The sequence below is a fragment of the Pezoporus occidentalis genome, unplaced genomic scaffold (assembly GCF_034315485.1).
Source record: "Pezoporus occidentalis ecotype Australia unplaced genomic scaffold, CSIRO_AGI_Poc_V1 ctg168, whole genome shotgun sequence".
NCBI classification, from domain to species: domain Eukaryota; kingdom Metazoa; phylum Chordata; class Aves; order Psittaciformes; family Psittacidae; genus Pezoporus; species Pezoporus occidentalis.
In genome coordinates this window covers 667,966-678,009 of record NW_026913510.1, presented here as the reverse complement: position 1 = coordinate 678,009, position 10,044 = coordinate 667,966, and the positions used below count along the sequence as shown (strand labels likewise).

The 10,044-nt window shown below is 34.7% G+C and overlaps 1 long non-coding RNA gene across 2 annotated transcripts; it reads left to right on the top strand.

Moving 5' to 3' along the window:
* Nucleotides 1-230: 230 nt before the first annotated feature.
* Nucleotides 231-9,093, top strand: LOC134161000 (uncharacterized). Of its 2 annotated transcripts, XR_009963784.1 has the most exons (6): nucleotides 231-676; nucleotides 1,760-1,849; nucleotides 6,775-6,830; nucleotides 7,621-7,661; nucleotides 7,823-7,924; nucleotides 8,101-9,093. It is a non-coding gene; the product is annotated as an uncharacterized LOC134161000 (long non-coding RNA). The 2 variants fall into 2 exon arrangements; XR_009963783.1 differs by lacking the exon at nucleotides 6,775-6,830 and having other exon boundaries at nucleotides 235-676.
* The last annotated feature ends 951 nt before the right edge of the window (nucleotides 9,094-10,044 follow it).

Genomic DNA, 10,044 nt, shown 5'->3' with positions numbered 1-10,044 from the left:
CCTTTTCCTTCCATTGCTTCTCTGCTCTTTACGTTCCCTCCATGTTTAAAAACATTGCATTAAGTACTTACATTGATCTCATAAATGAGGTAACCTTATTAATGTTGATTTTTGACTTCAAAATTAGCATCGGCAGTCTAAGAATATTTATCTCTGACTCGATATGACTGTGTCATTTGACTGGGAGGCCACCTGTAGAAGGGGCTCAGACAAGTATTAATGACCATGCAGAAACACCTCTCCTGCAAGATTGGGCAGGTTTCTGATCTCACTAAAACATAAAACAAGATCATCTGAAGCCAAGAACTAAATCTGACCTGCAGATTTTCATCACATTCAGCTAACAGCATCAATCGCACCAGTTTGCAATTTAAAATGTAGCAATTTTGCTTGGGCTAAATAATCAGGCTGCCTCTAAAGACAGTGAAGAGTGTAATGGGATTGTTTCTTCTTTGTGTTTTTAAACAGGATGAATTTCCTTTCGGAAGTGTCACTGTATATGGAGACAGCCCATTTGACTGAGGCCAGATGCTATGCTGTTAGATATCTAAAGTTCGACAAGAAGAACGCCAAAGTTAGCATTTACTCATAGCATTCCATTTAACGTCTCCTTTTCAATCATTTATAGAATGACATGAGTGACTATAAAGGGAACATCTGCTGATGGCTTTAAGAGGTATTAAGTTTGGAATGACTAATTTAGTCATATAATTAACAGAAATACGGTTTGTTTGGCAGAATAGGAAAAACACACTATAGAGAAACTGATGATAATTGTGAAGGCCAGTAATAGAAATCAAAATGTATCACTTTAGTACATTGCTTGTCTGAGTCTGTCATTCTAAAGTAAGTGCCTCTTAAAACCAGATGCTCCCTCTGCAATATTTGATGTGTGTTTATAATGAATGGACAAAGGAGATATTACATCTTTTGCTATCGCTAAGCACCAAGGTCAAATTTAGTAAGTAAGCAATGGGTTCAGAGTTTAAATTATATACAAAATAATTCTGTTTAATTCCTGAAAAAATGTGTCTGCCTTTTGGGGATTTTCTAGACGATGGCATTTTAAAATTTTTCATCTTTTTTTCATTTGTTAGGAAATATAAATTTTAAAGCATGCTTGTTTTTTTAACCTTGTAAATATTCAGAGCATAATTCAGACCTCTGTTTTGGCTGAGGGTATCCTGGAAGGATAATAATAGGATGCATGTGGCTGGTTTTCACACTGTAGCATAATGAAACTAACAAAGATGTTCCTTCTCTAGAATATTAATCACTGGAGTTAGAAGATACATTAATACAGGACAAGAATTTATTTATTCTATCTAGATAAAACTTATTGACGTTTCATTATTCAAACTATTAAAATTTTTGTTTCCAGTGTTTAAGGAATTTATTATTTTCCAGTTGCTTTTTTATTGTTTAATACACTATTGAATTCCATTCTATTCAAATTTATAAACTACCATTGTAACACTGAGCTCTTTCCAGTACACAGTTAAGAGCTGTGGTTATCTCTGTTTATCTGTGGCTCATTCTTTTCCATTTTCCACCCCAGTGTTTGTAGTGCTTTATTTTGTCATGCCTTTAAGAGTTAATTTATTACATGTTTTAATTAGGAAAATATGTCAAGAAGTTTATCTTGTATTTAGAAAAAGAAAGGCAGAAAACGCTCCCTCCCCTCAATTTTCACAACTCCCCTATAGATTTTTTTTTTTTCCTCTGTTATTTTCACTTCGCAAATCAACTTTTTGTTCAGTCTCGCAGAACTCCCACTTTTGGTGGATTTCTGACTGTCTGGTACTGTTCCACTCATCCCAGGAGGAATGAATTCATGAGCAGAGCAAAGGTGAGGAGTTGAGAGTTCATGATACTAAGTGTTCTTATATTATTCCATAATCTATACTGTGGATATTACTGCTATCTAGATGGACTTTTTTTTTGTATACATGTGTATATATCCTAAAGAATTACATGGCAGAATTCTTCCTTTGTGGGAGCTAAACTTCTGCTTACATAGTTCTTTATCACAGAGGCTTTCCTGGTAAAAAGAAGACTGATCAGAAAAGCTCATTGAAAATGGAGAAAATGGAAATTGGATATTTTCAGAATTACTGAAAAGTCATTATTTTCTTTTCTAGAATTTGGTTCACTAACTATATAATCATATACATATATATATATATAAAATTTGGCTTAACTGTATAACTGAATGTGTATTTTTTCTTTAGTGAAAATTTTTTACTAAAAACCAAGTCTTATTTTCTTCCTGTCTAAATTTTCCATTCATATTTAGGAGGTGATAAGTTTGGGGCCATAGTGCCTATTAGTGTTCTTTTCAATGCCCTCTGAGAGCTCAAGCTAAGAAAAGAAGCCAAAGCTGCAGCTGCAGCAGCAATCATGCACTTTTTTTAATGAGAAACATCTTGCTGTTTTCCCCTTGCCCACAATAAAATTTTGCATAAGATGAAAATACCACGTCATGTTGCAATTAGGTCACAACCTTGTAACATTTAATTTTGTGGAGATAAAATTAAATACAGGTATAGCAGATTTTCCCTAGATTTTGGTTTTTGCACATATTACTGCACATGTATGTAGTACTGTGCATTCAGAAGGAAAAATATCATCTTTCTTTTCTGTAAGTTCGGGTTTTGTTCTTCAGTTTTATGCTAATATTTTTAATTGATAGCAATTATATGCACAGACATCATCGTGATATGCATTTCATGTCATACTTTTATAAAAACAAAGCTTAGATACAGTGTGGTGGCATGTCAGCTTCATGCATTTCAGTTTTATTAATTCTAACATTTGTCCATTGAAGGGGTAATGATTTATTGTGTGTGGAAATTCCACAATACCCTTTTTTGCTTTGACAGCTGTATTTATTTCAGTGAGTTAATTAATGGGAATCACAGTTTTTAAGATTATTTTCTGATATGTTGACAAAATCCAAAGAAACAGCTGAGAACCATGCACTTTCGTTTCAAGAAGAAATATGGTTTCTTTCCTTTCTTTCCCTCCTGTTCAGGTATAAAATACAGGGATTGTCCATTGGAAAGAAGAATCAATCCATGCAAATCTTTCAATTTCACTTTAAAAATCCATCTTTGCAGTAGTTCCTTTTTAGGATTTGTCTGTAATATTACAAAATTAAAAAGAAAACTAAAACAGTGGAAGGAAAAATAATTCTATTATTTTCTTAGTTATCTGAACTACTTCTCACAATAAGTTAAGCAATGCGATTAAAGCAGTTCATTTTCTTACATAAATTCTTTTATACAGCAATCTATGGTCTGAGGTGTAGGAATATTTAATCTAGCAGCTAAAGGCATAACAAGATATTATTGTGGCTGAAAGCAGAAGTCAGAAGCATTTAAACTGGTAATTAAATGCAACTTTCAAAACCAGGATGAATATGACCTTATTTTTGAGCATTTCCCTATGTTGAGGACAGCTCATAACTGACATTTCTTTTCATGGAAAGTGACAATTTCATTGTCATTTGGAATCTTGAAATCAAAATTAGATGTCTTTCAGGGTAATGTTCTGTAGCCCAGTCAAAAATTAAGCCTGATAATGTTTATTTATGGCAAAAGGAAAAAATAATAGTTTCCCAATATGAAATAACAAGAAATTCTTTAGTTCTTGTTATTTAGAAGTTGGATAATATGATTGTAGTGGTTTCTTTTCATCTTAACAGTCTGTCGATCTACAAAATTTGTTGAACTAATACACCATGAGTATAAGCAGGAGATAGAACATTTTGAAATGAAAGATGACATTAGTGAGGCAGTCTGATTTAGCAATTAGCGCATGGATTCACAAGTCAGAAATTCTACATTCTATTCCCATATCTGACATTGATTAGCAAGTCACATTAGGACTTATTATCAAAAGTCAGATATGCAGCTGATCATCTAATTAAGATCATCATGGTATTAGCATAACTGCATTTGCAAATCATGCATGCAGAGCTTTAGCCTTTGTTTAACCTTGATCTGTGATATGAAAGCAATCTATGTTACAGATTGATTCAACCCTCTTATTCCATGATTTGAAAAGCGCACAATTTTTAATGTTTGTCCTCATCAGATGCTGTCGAACTATTATTATTTATCTTTATTTTAAGAAAGTGGAACTGCAATGCAGAAATATAAGTATCTGATTTCCAAAGATACTTGGGTATTTAAAGATGCAGATAACCATTTAATGAAATTTTCATAAGTCAAAAAGAAGATCTCATCCTTCAGTGTTATATACATTTTAATAACATTCTAAATTACTTTTGAATTTGTTTCTGCATCTTGTGAGGGTCTATGAGGTCAAATACCAGTCGAAAACTGGGTCCACAGTAGCAAGTAGCACAAAACAATGCAAGCAGATTAATAAAATAAACAGTCTTTACTAAAGATCTGTCTTCCACACATTTCAGGAGGCTTTAATGCTGGCCTAGTCATGCTGTGGACTGAATGATCGTGAAAGCTCACCTTCTACTCACTTTCATTCCCAAATCCAGTTTTTGTCAGGATCCAAGACCAGTCCATAATATGTATGAAAGCATTACGAAATGGGACTGATGAGGCAATTTGCTTCAAAAGGTGACACCTGCACTGAAATGTTGATGTAGGCTCATTTAGTGATTCTTTGAAAAAAACCCTAGCTAAAAAGTGTATAAGTAATTACATTTCTCTCTGTAGAGGTTGAGAGTATCGATAGTCTTGCTTGAAAAGTTAGTATTAGTAAGCAGATTTGGTCATCTGGAAAGTATGGTTAAATTGTTTTGAAGTAGCTCACCGAAAAGCTGGACAGAAACAGTTAAAACTAACTTGAGATGGGGTATATTTCATTCGAGTGGAAGGTGAGCCAACTCACCAAAACAAAATACTTAGCACCTGTCCAACTTTGAAAATATTGCTGTATTCTGGGATTATTTTAATAAACATTCTGACTCTTGGACATATTTATGAGAGAAAGCAATAATTTTCCATCCACTGGAAATAATTTTCCATCCACTGCACTGCTTTCACATTTTCATGAATTTTCCATGTGGTAAAAAATTGAAAGAAATGTCTCATTTCTGTGTTAGTGAGTACATGAGTAAAATGAAAAACATTTATGAAATTAAACACACTTTCATGTGATAAGATGAAAGAGAGATTAAAATTTTGAAGAACAAATATAATTGAGAGTTTCAGCCAGGTAAACCTTTCAAAGATCTGGAATTGCTAAATCTTCTAACTGCTGTGTCATTCCTTTGAATGAGTTTATTTTGTCACTCTTACATTTTCCAGAGAAATATTATGGACATATGAGAGGTTCTCTGGGAACTGATATTTCTAACCTAAATAATTTATTTTTTTCCAGAAGATCTTTCATCTTTATACATATGAAAATAAAATCCCAAAGTGAAAGAGCCCGTGTGGTAGCTACAGAGGTACAAGATTTTCTAAGCTGTCTAGATTTCTTCCCTTTTTTCTTGTGCTTTGGTAATGCTGACCCTTAAGCAATAAATACACATGAGCATTACTCAAGAGAGGTCAGCAGAAGAATGCTGGAAAAGAAAAAGAAGGTTCATTGTTGCCCTAATAGTCTTTTCATGGCCTTAAATATTACATCAGAGTTAAAAATACAGGGTACAAACAACAGATACTGAAAACACCCAGCTGAATTGAGTAGGGTCAGAGTTTAGTAACACAACATGAAAAATCTCTACAGACCAAAAAATTACTTCTTTGTATCTTTCTGTATTTATGTATGCGTTTATTTTCTAAGACCTCAGGTATAAGGTGGCTACAGTAAGTTTCTAGTATTTTCTTGGCATGTTCCCCAGTAAAAAATCCTAATCCACATCCTTTCTCTATCTTAGTGTCTGAGGGAAAGTTAAAGCCTTGATGATTTGTACCAAATACTATGGATTGCTCAAGAGAGTCTTCTGTCATTCTAGAAAATTAAGCTACTTCTAGAGATTTTCCTGATGTTACTGCCAAAAGGACTTGTGATATCCTAAAAGGTCCCTTCAGAGTCTGCTAGTCTGATGGATAAATTAAAGCAGGTAGACTTATGAAAGTATATTACTCCTCTTTTCTTCCCAGTGTTGTATATGTAGAGCAGTTCCTCTGTCTTTTTAGTGTAATTACTACTGTGCTTATATCATCCATTTACACTACTAGTACAGCTTTTCAGGTAATTTATAAGGTCCAAATCTAACGCTCCACATTGTCCTGTCTAAGAAAATATATTTGACTAATACATATAATTTTCTTTTTTTAATTGGTGAGAATACTCATTATAAAATTAACAAAAGTAAACAATATTTCCCAGAAATTATTGTCACAGTGTCTCTTCCCCACCAGTTTTAAATTTGTGAAAGCTTCCAGATTTGGGAGCAAGATTCAGTTTTTTAAGATCATGGTTTTCCAATTTGTTAGCCAAATTGCCTCTTCTGCTATGCAGAAAAGAGGATCTCTAAACATGTTGCAATGGAAGGCTATTTATAAACAACAAGGCTTCCTAGTCTGCTTATCTACATACCTGTAATCATGGATGCAATTTTAAAATTAGAATTTGTAACATATATTTTTTATTCTATAAAGATACCTTTAATAATAATATATAATAATGCAATATATTTTGCAATAACTAATAATACATTAATTTTGATTTATTATTTAATTTTGATTTATTATTTTTTCATTATAATATTTTTAATAAGAATATGTTTAATAATGTGGGGTTTGCACACATAATTTTTGTGTTCTTCTACCACAGACTTCTTTCTTAGTTTATCTAAAGAAACTCTGTGTCCCTTTTCTGAGTACTAACAAGTGGGTATAAAAGGTGGGACGTAGTCTGTGTTCTCCAGTCTGGTCTCTGAAACCTCTATCTTGGATTCTCCTTGTGAAATGAGAATACTGGGAAGTGAAATGAAGATGTCTACAGGTCTTAAAAACATCTATATTGTTATTACTACTTTTCTATGCAGCTTATGAATAGCTGTTATAATGCAAAAGTTAGAGTTGGGAATCTGTTTCATTAAAGGCTGGTACAACCTGACATATATCCTAAACGCTATCAGTGGTTTCATAATGTAAGTACCATACTGGGGTTTAGTGAAAAATGGCATATGCAAAGTCTCTATAGAAAAATACATTGATCCTTGACGTTTTGGGCATAAACTACTTGGTGCCTGCCAAGATATTTGTTACCACAGGTAAAAAAAAAATTGGAGTGGAATGGATTTACAAGGTAGCTTCAGAAAGAATTTGCAATATATCTAAAGGAAACAGCAAGGAAAGAGCTTTTCTATGAGAGAATGCAATGAATACTAGATGAATCTAATTTGTCTGTTGAGCTTACAGACATACACACATAGTGTATGTCTGCAGTGGTAATGTCTTTCATGTTTAAGCAAAATTGAAGCCACTAAATGGCAGAAACCAGGGCTTGGAATTCCTCAGTTTTGTGTAGTTTATTCTAACTGATGGAGTTTATGAAATCTGACTGTCAATGCTGTTGAAGAGAAAAGCTTACAGAAAAGGTCAGGTACAGTTATGGGAAAGCCATTGTGTTACCAAAAGGGTTCACTGCCTATTTCTTGTTTATTTTCTTCCCTAGCATCCAGCAGTGGCACATCCCAGAAACTATTCCCTGTTCAGGTGAGGACTTCAACTCATAGTAATGTCTTGTGCCTGCAGAAACCTACATTCAGTAATAATGAACTCTTTCCCTGAGTTTTGCTGAAGTGGAAGCTTTCTAATGTTAATCTTTGGTTTTTGTCTGCACAGATAGGAATCAATCTTGTACTTTATTATTTTAGGAGGCAGTCAGAGGCCATGCCAGCAGGTATCAGTGTTAGACTCTGGACAGATAATTATTTGACAACATCTTTGAGAAGCGACTAGCAAGGTCAGACAAAGAGGTAGACACACTTTAATTATTTGGTAAGATCTATCCATCTGCACTTTCCTCTATTGCATAATACAAGTAAATTCATATCATCTGCATTCTGGACTATGCGGGTGTAATTCAGCCTCTGAAAGAGAAGCAGTAAGCCTGAACCATTCTGGCTCATACAACTGCATCTTCTCCTCCCAGAAACCGGAGCCTCAGGAGAGTTGATGCATCTAGGTCTTACCTGACATAGGAAAATGAACAGGGTGCACATATGAGCCTGAAAACTGGGAAAGCCTTTGCAGTTTAGATGGAGGCACTATAGAGTGCCTCCAATTCCTACTGCTTTTTGCCCTCATGCCAGCCGACAAAACTGAGTTTTTGTTCATGGTTTGGTCTCTATTTTATTGTGGTTGGGGTTTTTTTCTTCTCATTTGGTTTGAAAGGGTCTGACAGAATAGGCTGCCTCTGATTTTCCTGGCTGCAACAGTCTGTGTCAGGTGGAGAGAGGGGAGGAAAAGGAGGAGATTACAAGTCTAAATGCAGACTGAAAGACTCCTGACAAAGCACATGGCTTGCTTGCTGCAAAGGAGCAGATCTACAGCCAAGCCTCAGAGGTCAAGAAGAGGATACATTCCTAGAGACCCAGAGGGAGACTATGTGAAGGTTGCTGCAACCCAGGAAGGCAGTGCAAATTGCTGGACTCCAGAGCATCTGGAAGGAGAGGCTTATTCTGAAAGGAAATAGAAAACAGGGGGAAGATTTGTTTTAAAACATGTTATTTGTCTGCATTATCCGGAAGATCTGCATTTGCTCTACTTTAAGAGGTTGTCTGTGCTCAAAGAAAACAAATATTAGAATTACTTTAGTGTTTTGCGTTATGCTCATTCTACAGATAAGATTAGTTAGTACTACCCCAAGGCTAAGACCTCCTCAGAGTCACATCAAAAACTCATAAAGGCAAATGTTTATATATGTGCTTTCTGGGATGGAGGGCCCCTCTTCCTTACTTGGAAATGACTACAGAAATATTAGTCAGTTATCCTTACTGCAATTTGTTTGGCCAGTCCTGCTGGTAGAAGGAGACAAGTAGCAACTACAATGGACTGGAAACCATATCAAAATAAGCTTGCTGTTTAGACTCTTGAAGTTGGTGGCAAAAAGTAGTCTCTAGTTAGTACAAGAGATTTAACAGCATACTCTCTGTTTGCTCATTTTTTGCCTGCTTTTCTATGTCTAGATGCTAAAATAAAGCAGTTCAGTTTTCAAAGAAAGCACTTATCATAAAATACACACTACAAACAAATATTTCTATCCCTTTTAAGAACTTGCATATTTATAAAATCTCTAGTTCAACATTACAAATTCATAGACATGTGGGCCCCCATACAGTCAGTCAAGTTCTCTGCTGTCCTATACCCTCAAGCAATCCTAGTGCAATCCAGGAAAACAAATGCCTAAGCTATAGTTCCAGACTATCAACAAAAGACATTGGTCGCTCTGTAAATGCATTATGCAATTTTCTTTTTTTTAACCCTCTTCCTTTCCTGTTTTGGGACAATTGGCAGTGTTACTGAACATGAACTGAAATCCAAATGTCCCATGCTTTGTAGAAGCATTGTAATCTAAATCCTATCTGCGTCATCTTCATTGAGCAAATCTGCCCATATTTTGCTTTGTTAATATCACCTACATTACACTAGCTAGCTGAAATATTAATGGATTGGTGTAAGAGACTAGTGGTTGGCAATAAGTATAATTTTTCATTGTGTGAATTGCCATATTTAATGGTACTTTGTGGAGGTATCCAGCAAAGAAAGTATGTAAGTAATTTGATACTGTGAAATGGTGGCATCCCTGTGATAGGGGCTTGAGGTTTGTGGTATAACATGTGCAGATTTACCTTCCAGAATTACTGTGCAGTTCACAGTAGATTTTACAAACTGTTGCTTTCAGAAATATGTTATTATTGTAAGGAAGAGGGCAGGGCAAGCACCATTGTCATCGTTGTCAGTATTTGTAAAAGCAACTTCTCATGCTAAGAATGAGAAAAGTTCTACTTACCTGCAGATGCAATGACATGACTGTATTTATATCAGTTTTTGTAACACTGGGATAATTATTAAAGGACAAATATTGGTATTGTTG